Source organism: Mustelus asterias, chromosome 5, assembly GCF_964213995.1.
Source record: "Mustelus asterias chromosome 5, sMusAst1.hap1.1, whole genome shotgun sequence".
NCBI lineage: Eukaryota > Metazoa > Chordata > Chondrichthyes > Carcharhiniformes > Triakidae > Mustelus > Mustelus asterias.
Genome location: NC_135805.1, coordinates 3,325,543 through 3,337,856, shown reverse-complemented (window position 1 = coordinate 3,337,856; position 12,314 = coordinate 3,325,543). Strand labels below are relative to the sequence as shown.

The window sequence follows — 12,314 nt, the reverse complement described above, 5'->3', positions numbered from 1 at the left end:
CCACAGACACTCTCCCCTCATTCTCATCCACAGACACTCTCCCCTCACTCTCATCCACAGACACTCTCCCCTCACTCGCATCCACACTCTCCCCTCACTCTCATCAAGACACTCTCCCCTCACTCGCATCCACAGACACTCTCCCCTCACTCTCATCCACAGACACTCTCCCCTCACTCTCATCCACAGACACTCTCCCCTCACTCTCATACACAGACACTCTCCCCTCACTCTCATACACAGACACTTTCCCCTCACTCTCATCCACAGACACTCTCCCCTCACTCGCATCCACAGACACTCTCCCCTCACTCGCATCCACAGACACTCTCCCCTCACTCTCATACACAGACACTCTCCCCTCACTCTCATACACAGACACTCTCCCCTCACTCTCAGAAAGATACTCTCCCCTCACTCTCATACAGACACTCTTCCCTCACTCTCATAGACACTCTCCCCTCACTCTCATAGACAGAAACTCTCCCCTCACTCTCAGACAGATACTCTCCGCTCACTCTCATACACAGACACTTTCCCCTCACCCTCAGACACTCTCCCCGATCTCATACAGACTCTCCCCTCACTCTCATACAGACACTCTCCCCTCACTCTCAGACAGGTACTCTCCCCTCACTCTCATCCACATACACTCTCCCCTCACTCTCATCCACAGACACTCTCCCCTCACTCTCATACAGACACTCTCCCCTCACTCTCATGCACAGACACTCCCTCCTCACTCTCATACACAGACACTCTCCCCTCACTCTCATACAGACACTCTCCCCTCACTCTCATGCACAGACACTCCCTCCTCACTCTCATACACAGACACTCTCCCCTCACTCTCATACAGACACTCTCCCCTCACTCTCATGCAGACACTCCCTCCTCACTCTCATACACAGACACTCACCCCTCACTCTCATCCACAGACACTCTCCCCTCACTCTCATCCACAGACACTCTCCCCTCACTCTCATACACAGACACTCTCCCCTCACTCTCATACAGACACTCTCCCCTCACTCTCATGCACAGACATGTTCCCCTCACTCTCATACAGACACTCTCCCCTCACTCTCATACACAGACACTCTTCCCTCACTCTCATAGACAGACACTCCCTCCTCACTCTCATACACAGACACTCTCCCCTCACTCTCATACAGACACTCTCCCCTCACTCTCATACACAGACACTCTCCCCTCACTCTCAGACAGGTACTCTCCCCTCACTCTCATACACAGACACTCCCTCCTCACTCTCATACACACACTCTCCCCTCACTCTCATACACACTCTCCCCTTACTCTCATACACAGACACTCCCTCCTCACTCTCATACAGACACTCCCTCCTCACTCTCATACACACACTCTCCCCTCACTCTCATACACACACCCTCCCCTCACTCTCATACACAGACACTCTCCCCTCACTCTTACACACAGACACTCTCCCCTCACTCTCATACACACACTCTCCCCTCACTCTCATACACAGACACTCTCCCCTCAATTTTTACACACAGACACTCTCCCCTCACTCTCATACACAGGCACTCCCTCCTCACTCTCATACACAGACACTCTCCCCTCACTCTTACACACAGACACTCCCTCCTCACTCTCATACACACACTCCCTCCTCACTCTCATACACAGACACTCTCCCCTCACTCTCATACACAGACACTCTCCCCTCACTCTCATACAGACACTCCCTCCTCACTCTCATACACAGACACTCCCTCCTCACTTTCATACACAGACACTCTCCCCTCACTCTCATACACAGACACTCTCCCCTCACTCTCATACAGACACTCCCTCCTCACTCTCATACACACACTCCCTCCTCACTCTTACACACACTCTCCCCTCACTCTCATACACAGACACTCTCCCCTCACTCTCATACAGACACTCCCTCCTCACTCTCATACAGACACTCTCCCATCACTCTCATACACAGACACTCTCCCCTCACTCTCATACAGACACTCTCCCCTCACTCTCAGACACACTCTCCCCTCACTCTCAGACACACTCTTACCTTACTCTCAGACACACTCTCCCCTCACTCTCAGACACACTCTCCCCTCACTCTCAGACACACTCTTCCCTCACTCTCATACACAGACACTCTCCCCTCACTCTCATACACAGACACTCTCCCCTCACTCTCATACACACTCTCCCCTCACTCTCAGACACACTCTCCCCTCACTCTCAGACACACTCTCCCCTCACTCTCATACACAGACACTCTCCCCTCACTCTCATACAGATACTCTACTCTCACTCTCATACACAAACTCTCTGCCCTCACCCCATACACACTCTCTCCCTCACTCTCTCCCTCTCTCACACACACTGTTTCACACACACTTTCCGATCACACTTACATTTCCTCAGTAAATTGGTTAGACATGATTGTTCTTTCACAAAATCGTGTTGACTCTGCCTGATTACCTCGAACTTATCCAAGTGCCCTGCTATAACCTGTTGAACAATAGCTTCTAACATTTTTCCTCTGACCAAAATTAAATTAATTGGCATTAAGTTTCCCATTTTCTATCTCCCTCTCTTTTTGAAGAAGGAGTTACATTTGCTATCTACCGATCTAATGGAGCCATCCCTGAATCTCAGGAGTATTGGAAAATTGAAATCAATGCATCACTGATCACTTCTTGTAAGATCCTGGGATGAAATCTATCAGGACCCGAGTGCGTGTCAGCCCACACCTCCAAGAATATACTCTCTTGTGACTGTAATTTTCCTGAGTTCCTTCGTCCTTGTCTTAAATGAGTACTTTGCGTCAGTATTCATCAAAGAGAAGGACTTGGTGGATGATGAATCTGGGAAAGGGTTTGAGTCATGTTGAGATCAAAAAGGAGGAGATATTGGGGTTCTTGAGAAACATGAGGGTAGACAAGTCTCCAGGGCCTGATGGGACATACCCCAAAATACTGAGAGGCAAGGGAGGAAATTGCTGGGGCCTTGAGAGAAATCTTTGTATCCTGACAGGGGAGGTCATGTCTCACTAACTTGATTGAGTTTTTGGAGGAAGTGATGAAGATGATTGATGAGGGTAGGGCAGTGGATGTTGTCCACATGGACTTCAGTAAGGCCTTTTTCAAGGTCCCTCATGGTAGACTGGTGCAGAAGGTGAAGTTGCATGCAATCAGAGGTGAGTTGGCAGGGTGGAACTGGCTCGGTCATAGAAGACGGAGGATAGCAGTGGAAGGTGTGTTTCTGAATGGAGGGCTGTGACAAGTGGCATTCCTCAGGGATCAGTGTTGAACATAGAACATAGAACATTACAGCGCAGTACAGGCCCTTCGGCCCTCGATGTTGCGCCGACCAGTGAAACTAATCTAAAGCCCATCTAACCTACACTATTCCAATATCATCCTTATGTTTATCCAATAACCATTTGAATGCTCTTAATGTTGACGAGTCCACTACTGCTGCAGGCAGGGCATTCCACGCCCTTACTACTCACTGGGTAAAGAACCTACCTCTAATATCTGTCCTATATCTCTCACCCCTCAATTTAAAGCTATGTCCCCTCGTGTTAACCATCACCATCCGAGGAAAAAGGCTCTCACTATCCACCCTATCTAATCCTCTGATCATCTTGTATGCCTCTATTAAGTCACCTCTCAACCTTCTTCTCTCTAACGAAAACAACCTCAAGCCCCTCAGCCTTTCCTCATACGATTTTCCCACCATACCAGGCAACATCCTGGTAAATCTCCTCTGCACCCTTTCCAACACTTCCACATCCTTCCTATAATGCGGCGACCAGAACTGTACGCAATACTCCAAGTGCGGCTGCACCAGAGTTTTGTACAGTTGCAACATGATCTCCTGGCTCCGAAACCCAATCCCTCTACCAATAAAAGCTAACACACCGTACGCCTTCTTAACAACCCTATCAACTGGGTGCCAACTTTCAGGGATCTATGCACATGGACACCCAGATCCCTCTGTTCATCCACACTACCAAGTATCTTACCATTAGCCCAGTACTCTGTATTCCTGTTACTCCTTCCAAAGTGAATCACTTCGCACTTTTCCACATTAAACTCCATTTGCCACCTCTCAGCCCAGCTCTGCAGCTTATCTATGTCCCTCTGTAACCTGCCACTTCCCTCCGCACTGTCTACAACTCCACCGACTTTAGTGTCATCCGCAAATTTACTAACCCATCCTTCTATGCCCTCATCCAGGTCATTAATAAAAATGACAAACAGCAGTGGCCCTAAAACAGATCCTTGCAGTACACCACTAGTAACTGAACACTAGTGTTGGGACCTTTGCTGTTCATAATATATATAAATGATGTGGAAGAAAATGTAACTGGTTTGATTAGTAAGTTTGAGGATGACACAAAGGTTGGTGGATTTGCAGATAGCGATGAGGACCATCAGAGGATACAGCAGGATATAAATCGGTTGGAGGTGATTGGCGGTTGCAGGTCACATTTGCGTAAGTGCAGTCACTGCAACCAGAAGGTGGTTGGTGGAGGAGCTGCTGTGAAGGAACAGTTAAACCCCAAACACTACTTCAGTGTTGCCCTCCCTACCTCCTCCTCTAACCAAAAAAAAAGTCAGCAGGAGGACCACAAGCAAGGGAGAGGTGAGTTGAGATTCTTTTATCCTTTTACCTGTATAAGGGCAATATGGCAGCTACGGTAGTGGCATGCTCCTCCTGCCAGATGTGGGCAATTAGGGAGCAATCTAGTCTCCCTGACAACTTTGTCTGCAGGAAGTGTGTCCTGTTAGGGAGAGATGCCAGCAGCAGCCAGGCCTGTGACACCACAGCTGGTTCTGCTGTCAGACAGGGTTGGGCAAAGAGCAAGCGAGCAGTAGTAATAGGGGACTCGCTAGTTAGAGGCACAAACAGGCGTTTCTGTGGCCCCAATCGAGACTCCAGGATAGTGTGTTGCCTCCCAGTTGTCAGGGTCAAGGACAACTCTGAGCGATTGCAGGACATTCTTAAGGGGGGGGTGAGCAGCCAGAGGTCGTTGTACACATTGATACCAACGACATAGGTAGGAAAAGGGATGAGGTCCTGAAATGTGAATGTAGAGAGTTAGGCAGAAGGCTAAAGTGCAGGACCTCGAAGGTAGTAATTTCAGGACTACTACCGGTGCCACGTGCTAGTGAGAGTATGAACAGGAGGATTAGGCAGATGAATGCTTGGCTTGAGAGCTGGTGCAGGGGGCAGGGATCTAGATTTTTGGATCATTGCGATCTTTTCTGGGGAAGGGGTGACTTGTTCAAGAGGGACGGGTTACACCTGAACTGGAGGGGGACTAACATCCTGGCAGGGAGATTTGCTAGAGCCACTCAAGAGGGTTTAACGTAGTTTGTCAGGGGGGTGGGATTCAAAGCAATAGGGAGACAGAAGAGAATCTTGAGGACAGCACAGAAGTTAAAGAGAGCACATTAAGTAGTAATGGCAGTGTCAGTAATCCTAGTACCAGACAGATCAGGCAAAAGCAAGACAGAGAGCAAGGGAAGTCCAGATGAAACTGCATTTATTTCAATGCAAGAGGCCTGACGGGCAAGGCAGATGAACTCAGGGCATGGATGGGTATGTGGGACTGGGATAGAACATAGAAAGCCACAGCACAAACAGGCCCTTCGGCCCACAAGTTGCGCCGATCACATCCCCACCTCTAGGCCTATCTATAGCCCTCAATCCCATTAAATCCCATGTACTCATCCAGAAGTCTCTTAAAAGACCCCAACGAGTTTGCCTCCACCACCACCGACGTCAGCCGATTCCACTCACCCACCACCCTCTGAGTGAAAAACTTACCCCTGACATCCCCCCTGTACCTACCCCCCAGCACCTTAAACCTGTGTCCTCTCGTAGCAACCATTTCAGCCCTTGGAAATAGCCTCTGAGAGTCCACCCTATCCAGACCCCTCAACATCTTGTAAACCTCTATCAGGTCACCTCTCATCCTTCGTCTCTCCAGGGAGAAGAGACCAAGCTCCCTCAACCTATCCTCATAAGGCATGCCCCCCAATCCAGGCAACATCCTTGTAAATCTCCTCTGCACCCTTTCAATGGCTTCAACATCTTTCCTGTAATGAGGTGACCAGAACTGCGCGCAGTACTCCAAGTGGGGTCTAACCAGGGTCCTATAAAGCTGCAGCATTATCTCCCGACTCCTAAACTCAATCCCTCGATTAATGAAGGCTAGTACGCCATACGCCTTCTTGACCGCATCCTCCACCTGCGAGGCCGATTTAAGAGTCCTATGGACCCGGACCCCAAGGTCCTTCTGATCCTCTACACTGCTAAGAATGGTACCCTTCATTTTATACTGCTGCTCCATCCCATTGGATCTGCCAAAATGGATCACTACACACTTATCCGGGTTGAAGTCCATCTGCCACTTCTCCGCCCAGTCTTGCATTCTATCTATGTCTCGCTGCAACTTCTGACATCCCTCCAAACTATCCACAACACCACCTACCTTGGTGTCGTCAGCAAACTTACCAACCCATCCCTCCACTTCCTCATCCAGGTCATTTATGAAAATGACAAACAGCAAGGGTCCCAGAACAGATCCCTGGGGCACTCCACTGGTCACTGACCTCCATGCAGAGAAAGACCCCTCCACAGCCACTCTCTGCCTTCTGCAGGCAAGCCAGTTCTGGATCCACAAGGGATATTATAGTAATTACTGAAACATGGCTAAGGGAGGGACAGGACTAGCAGCTCAATGTCCCAGGGTACAGATGCTATAGGAAAGATAGAACAGGAGGTAAGAGAGGAGGGGGAGTTGCACTTTTGATTAGGGAAAGCATCACGGCCGTACTGAGAGGGGATATATCCGAGGGTTCGCCCACTGAGTCTATATGGGTAGAACTGAGAAATAAGAAGGGGGAAATCACTTTGATAGGGTTGTACTATAGGCCCCCAAATAGTCAGCGGGAAATTGATGAGCAAATATGTAAGGAGATTACAGATAGCTCCAAGAAAAACAGGGTGGTAATAGTTGGAGATTTTAACTTTCCCAACATTGACTGGGACAGCCATAGTATTAGAGGGTTGGATGGAGAGAAATTTGTTGAGTATATTCAGGAGGAATTTCTCATTCAGTATGTGGATGGCCCGACTAGAAAGGGGGCAAAACTTGACCCCCTCTTGGGAAATAAGGAAGGGCAGAAGTGTTAGTGAGGGATCACTTTGGGACCAGTGACCATAATTCTGTTGATTTTAAGATAGCTGTGGAGGTCTGGCCCAAAAGTTAAAATTCTAAATTGGGGCAAGGCCAATTTTGATGGTATCAGACAGGAACTTTCAAAAGTTAATTGGGGCAGTATGTGGGAAGGCAAAGGGACGTCTGGTAAGTGGCATGCTTTCAAAAGTGTGTTAACCAGGGTTCAGGGTAAACACATTCCTCTTCGAGTGAAGGGCAAGGCTGGCAGAAGTAGGGAACCCTGGATGACTCGGGATATTGAGGCCCTGGTCAAGAAGAAGAAAGAGGCACATGACGTGCATAGGCAGCTGGGATCAAGTGAATCCCTTGAAGAGTATAGGAGGTGTAGGAGTAGAGTTAAGAGAGAAATCAGGAGGGCAAAAAGGGGACACGAGATTGTTCTGGCAGATAAGGCAAAGGAGAATCCAAAGGGCTTCTACAAATACATAAAGGGCAAAAGAGTAACAAGGAAGAGAGTAGGGCCTCTTAAGGATCAACAAGGTCATCTGTGTGCAGACTTCACTCTTTTCATAAAAGCAAAATACTGCGGATGCTGGAATCTGAAACAAAAACAGAAAATGCTGGAAAATCTCATCAGGTCTGACAGCACCTGTGGGGAGAAAATAGAGCCAATGTTTCGAGTCATAGGGCCTGATTTTACCATTTTCATTCTAAGTGCTGAATCTGGCCGTAATGCAGATCCGACTTGGAAATCTGCTTTCAGGTGCTCCCATACTCACTCAGCCTGAGAAAAAAATCGTGGGTCCCATTCACGCTGTGGGCAGGGCCTGGCGCGGCCGAAACAATCGGAGTTCTGAACTGCGCATGCACAGTTAGAAAAAAATTGAAAAGGTGCACCCGTGTCAGATCGCTCCCGTACCGCAGAAAGTGGAGAAAGCGGCCCGGGAGCGAAAAGCGGGAGCGATGGTCCCCACACACATCACTGTCCCCTTATTCACCGCCCCCCCCCCACTATCGCTGTCCCCCTTATCAACCCCCCCCGCTACCCAGACCGATTACCACCCGTGCCCCCCCCCTCCCCACTGATCACCCGCAGAGTGGCAGTGGACCCCCCTCCCCCCCCCCCCCCCCCCCACCAGAGATCCATCTGACCCCCTCCCCTCCCACTAGTGAGCGAACGGGCCTCCCCACCCCACACCAGAACATAAAACATAGAACATTTCAGCGCAGTACACGCCCTTCGGCCCTCGATGTTGCGCTGACCAGTGAAACCAATCTAAAGCCCATCTCACCTACACTATTCCAATATCATCCATATATTTATCCAATGACCATTTAAATGCCCTTAATGTTGGCGAGACCACTACTGCTGCAGGCAGGGCATTCCACGCCCTTACCACTCTCTGAGTAAAGAACCTACCTCTGACATCTGTCCTATATCTATCACCCCTCAATTTAAAGCTATGTCCCCTCGTGCTAGCTATCACCATCCGAGAAAAAAGGCTCTCACTATCCACCCTATCTAACCCCCTGATCATCTTGTATGCCTCCATTAAGTCACCTCTTAACCTTCTTCTCTCTAACGAAAACAACCTCAAGTCCCTCAGCCTTTCCTCATAAGACCTTCCCACCATACCAGGCAACATCCTAGTAAATCTCCTCTGCACCCTTTACAATGTATCCACATCCTTCCGATAAGGCAGTGCCCAGAACTGTACGCAATACTCCAAATGCGGCCGCACCAGAGTTTTGTACAGTTGCAGCATGACCTCCTGGCTCTGAAACTCAATCCCTCTACCAATAAAAGCTAACACACCGTACGCCTTCTTAACAACCCTATCAACCTGGGTGCCAACTTTCAGGAATCTATGCACATGGACACCGAGATCTCTCTGTTCATCCACACTACCAAGTATCTTACCATTAGCCCAGTACTCTGTATTCCTGTTACTCCTTCCAAAGTGAATCACCTCGCACTTTTCCGCATTGAACTCCATTTGCCACCTCTCAGCCCAGCTCTGCAGCTTATCTATGTCCCTCTGTAACCTGCAACATCATTCCGCACTGTCCACAACTCCACCGACTTTAGTGTCATCCGCAAATTTACTAACTCATCCTTCTACGCCCTCATCCTTCTACGCCCTCATCCAGCTTATTTATAAAAATGACAAACAGCAATGGCCCCAAACCAGGTCCTTGCGGTACACCACTAGTAACTGAACTCCAGGATGAACATTTCCCATCAACCACCACCCTCTGTCTTCTTACAGCTACCCAATTTCTGATCCAAACCGCTAAATCACCCATGCATCCGTATCTTCTGCAATAGCTTACCGTGGAGAACCTTATCAAATGCTTTACTGAAATCCATATACACCACATCAACTGCTTTAACCTCATCCACCTCTTTGGTCACCTTCTCAAAGAACTCAATAAGGTTTGTGAGGCACGACCTACTATTCACAAAACCATGTTGACTATCCCTAATCAAATTATTCCTTTCTAGCTGATTATAAATCCTATCTCTTATAATCCTTTCCAAAACTTTGCCCACAACAGAAGGCTCACTGGTCTATAATTACCAGGGTTGTCTCTACTTCCCTTCTTGAATAAGGGGACAACATTTGCTATCCTCCAGTCTTCTGGCACTATTCCTGTAGGCAATGACGACATAAAGATCAAAGCCAAAGCCTCTGCAATCTCCTCCCTAGCCTCCCAGAGAATCCTGGGATAAATCCCATCCGGCCCAGGGGACTTATCTACTTTCACCCTTTCCAGAATTGCTAACACCTCCTCCTTATTAACCTCAATCCCGTATAGTCCAATAGCCTGTATCTCAGTATTCTCCTCGACAACATTGTCTTTTCCTGCGTGAATACTGATGAAAAATATTCATTTTGCGCCTCTCCTATCTCTTCAGGCTCCACGCACAACTTCCTACTACTGTCCTTGACTGGCCCTAATCTTACCCTAGTCATTCTTTTATTCCTGACATAACTATAGAAAGCTTTAGGGTTTTCCTTGATCCTACCTGCCAAAGACTTCTCATGTCCCCTCCTGGCTCTTCTTAACTCTCTCTTTAGGTCCTTCCTGGCAAATTGTAACTCTCAAGCGTCCTAACTGAGCCTTCACGTCTCATCTTTACATACATCTCCTTCTTCCTCTTCACAAGAGATTCAACTTCTTTAGTAAACCATGGTTCCCTCACTCGACCACTTCCTCCCTGCCTGACAGGTACATACTTATCAAGGACACGCAGTAGCTGTTCCTTGAACAAGCTCCACATTTCAATTGTGCCCATCCCCTGCAGTTTCCTTCCCCAACCTATGCATCCTAAATCTCGCCTAATCGTATCATAATTTCCTTTCCCCCAGCTATAACTCTTGCCCTTCGGTATATACCTATTCCTTTCCATCACTAAAGTAAACGTAACCGAATTGTTGTCACTATCACCAAAGTGCTTCCCTACCTCCAAATCTAACACCTGGTCTGGTTCATTACCCAGTACCAAATCCAATGTGGCCTCGCCTCTTGTTGGCCGATCTACATACTGTGTCAGGAAACCCTCCTGCACACATTGGACAAAAACTGACCCATCTAAAGTAATCGAACTATAGCTTTTCCAGTCAATATTTGCAAAGTTAAAAGTCCCCCATAACAACTACCCTGTTACTTTCGCTCCTATCCAGAATCATCATTGCAATCCTTTCCTCTACATCTCTGGAACTTTTCAGAGGCCTATAGAAAACTCCCAACAGGGTGACCTCTCCTTTCCTGCTTCTAACCTCAGCCCATACTACCTCAGTAGACGAGTCTTCATCAAACGTCCTTTCTGCCACTGTAATACTGTCCTTGACTAACAATGCCACACCTCCACCTCTTTTACCACCTTCCCTGCTGTTACTGAAACATCTAAACCCCGGAACCTGCAACAACCATTCCTGTCCCAGGTCACTGAAAGGTGCAACGCAGGTGGAGAAGGTAGTCAAGAAGGCATACGGCATGCTTGCCTTCATCGGCCGGGGCATTGAGTTTAAAAATTGGCAAGTCATGTTACAGCTTTATGGAACCTTAGTTAGGCCGCACTTGGAATATAGTGTTCAATTCTGGTCGCCACACCACCAGAAGGATGTGGAGGCTTTGGAGACGGTGCAGAAAAAATTTACCAGGATGTTGCCTGCCATGGAGAGCATTAGCTATGAGGAGAGATTGGAGAAACCTGGTTTGTTCTCACTGGAACGACGGAGGTTGAGGGGCGACCTGATAGAAGTCTACAAGATTATGAGGGGCATGGACAGAGTGGATAGTCAGAAGCTTTTTCCCAGGGTGGAAGAGTCAATTACTAGGGGGCTCAGGTTTAAGATGCAAGGGGCAAGGTTTAAAGGAGATGAAAGAGGGAAGTTCTTTATACAGAGGGTGGTGGGTGCCTGGAACTCGCTGCCGGGGGAGGTAGTGGAAGCGGATACGATAGTAAGTTTTAAGTGCATCTGGACAAATACATGAATATGATGGGAATAGAGGGATATGGTCCCCGAAGGGGCAGGGGATTTTAGTTAAGTTGGGCAGCATGGTCAGTGCAGGCTTGGAGGGCCGTAGGGCCTGTTCCTGTGCTGTAATTTTCTTCCTTTCTTTCTTTCCTTCCATTCTCTGATTTATAACGGCTTCTGGGATATTACTGCTATCCTCTATAGTGAAGATTGATGCAAAATATCCTGTTCAATTCGTCTGCAATTTCCATATTTCCTATTGTCCATTTTCCAGACTCACTTTCTATAGGACCAATGTTCACTTTCTTAACTCTTGACGCTTCTTAATTTTTTTTGCTTACATTGTTATTATTTCAAATAATGATCTTACCCCGATTGAAATTCCCTATTTAAGATAAACAGGAAATATTCACTCGTTAATTACCTATCTGCCTCTCTGTGATGTCACACCTTGATTTTTCTTTTCGAATCTGTGATCCAAACCCTACAAACTACCTTGCTCTCTCCGCACGGTTCAGTTCCCACTCCTTTTCAGTGTGAAATCCCATTCTCTCCCCGCCACTCTCTCCGCACGGTTCAGTTCCCACTCCTTTTCAGTGTGAAATCTCATTCTCTCCCCGCCACTCTCT

At 48.0% G+C, this 12,314-nt stretch overlaps 1 protein-coding gene across 11 annotated transcripts in view; it reads right to left on the bottom strand.

The window, feature by feature from the left end:
* The window catches only part of enah (ENAH actin regulator), a 570,439-nt gene that overhangs the window by 370,260 nt on the left and 187,865 nt on the right, over nucleotides 1-12,314 (bottom strand). Inside the window, exon 1 of one of the 11 annotated variants that reach the window (XM_078212119.1) lies at nucleotides 6,630-6,656. The exons of the other annotated variants lie outside the window; for them this stretch is intronic. The gene's annotated coding sequence lies outside the window, so the exon portion shown is untranslated. Of the gene's footprint in view, nucleotides 1-6,629; nucleotides 6,657-12,314 lie in introns of those variants that run through there. 11 annotated transcript variants of the gene reach the window in all.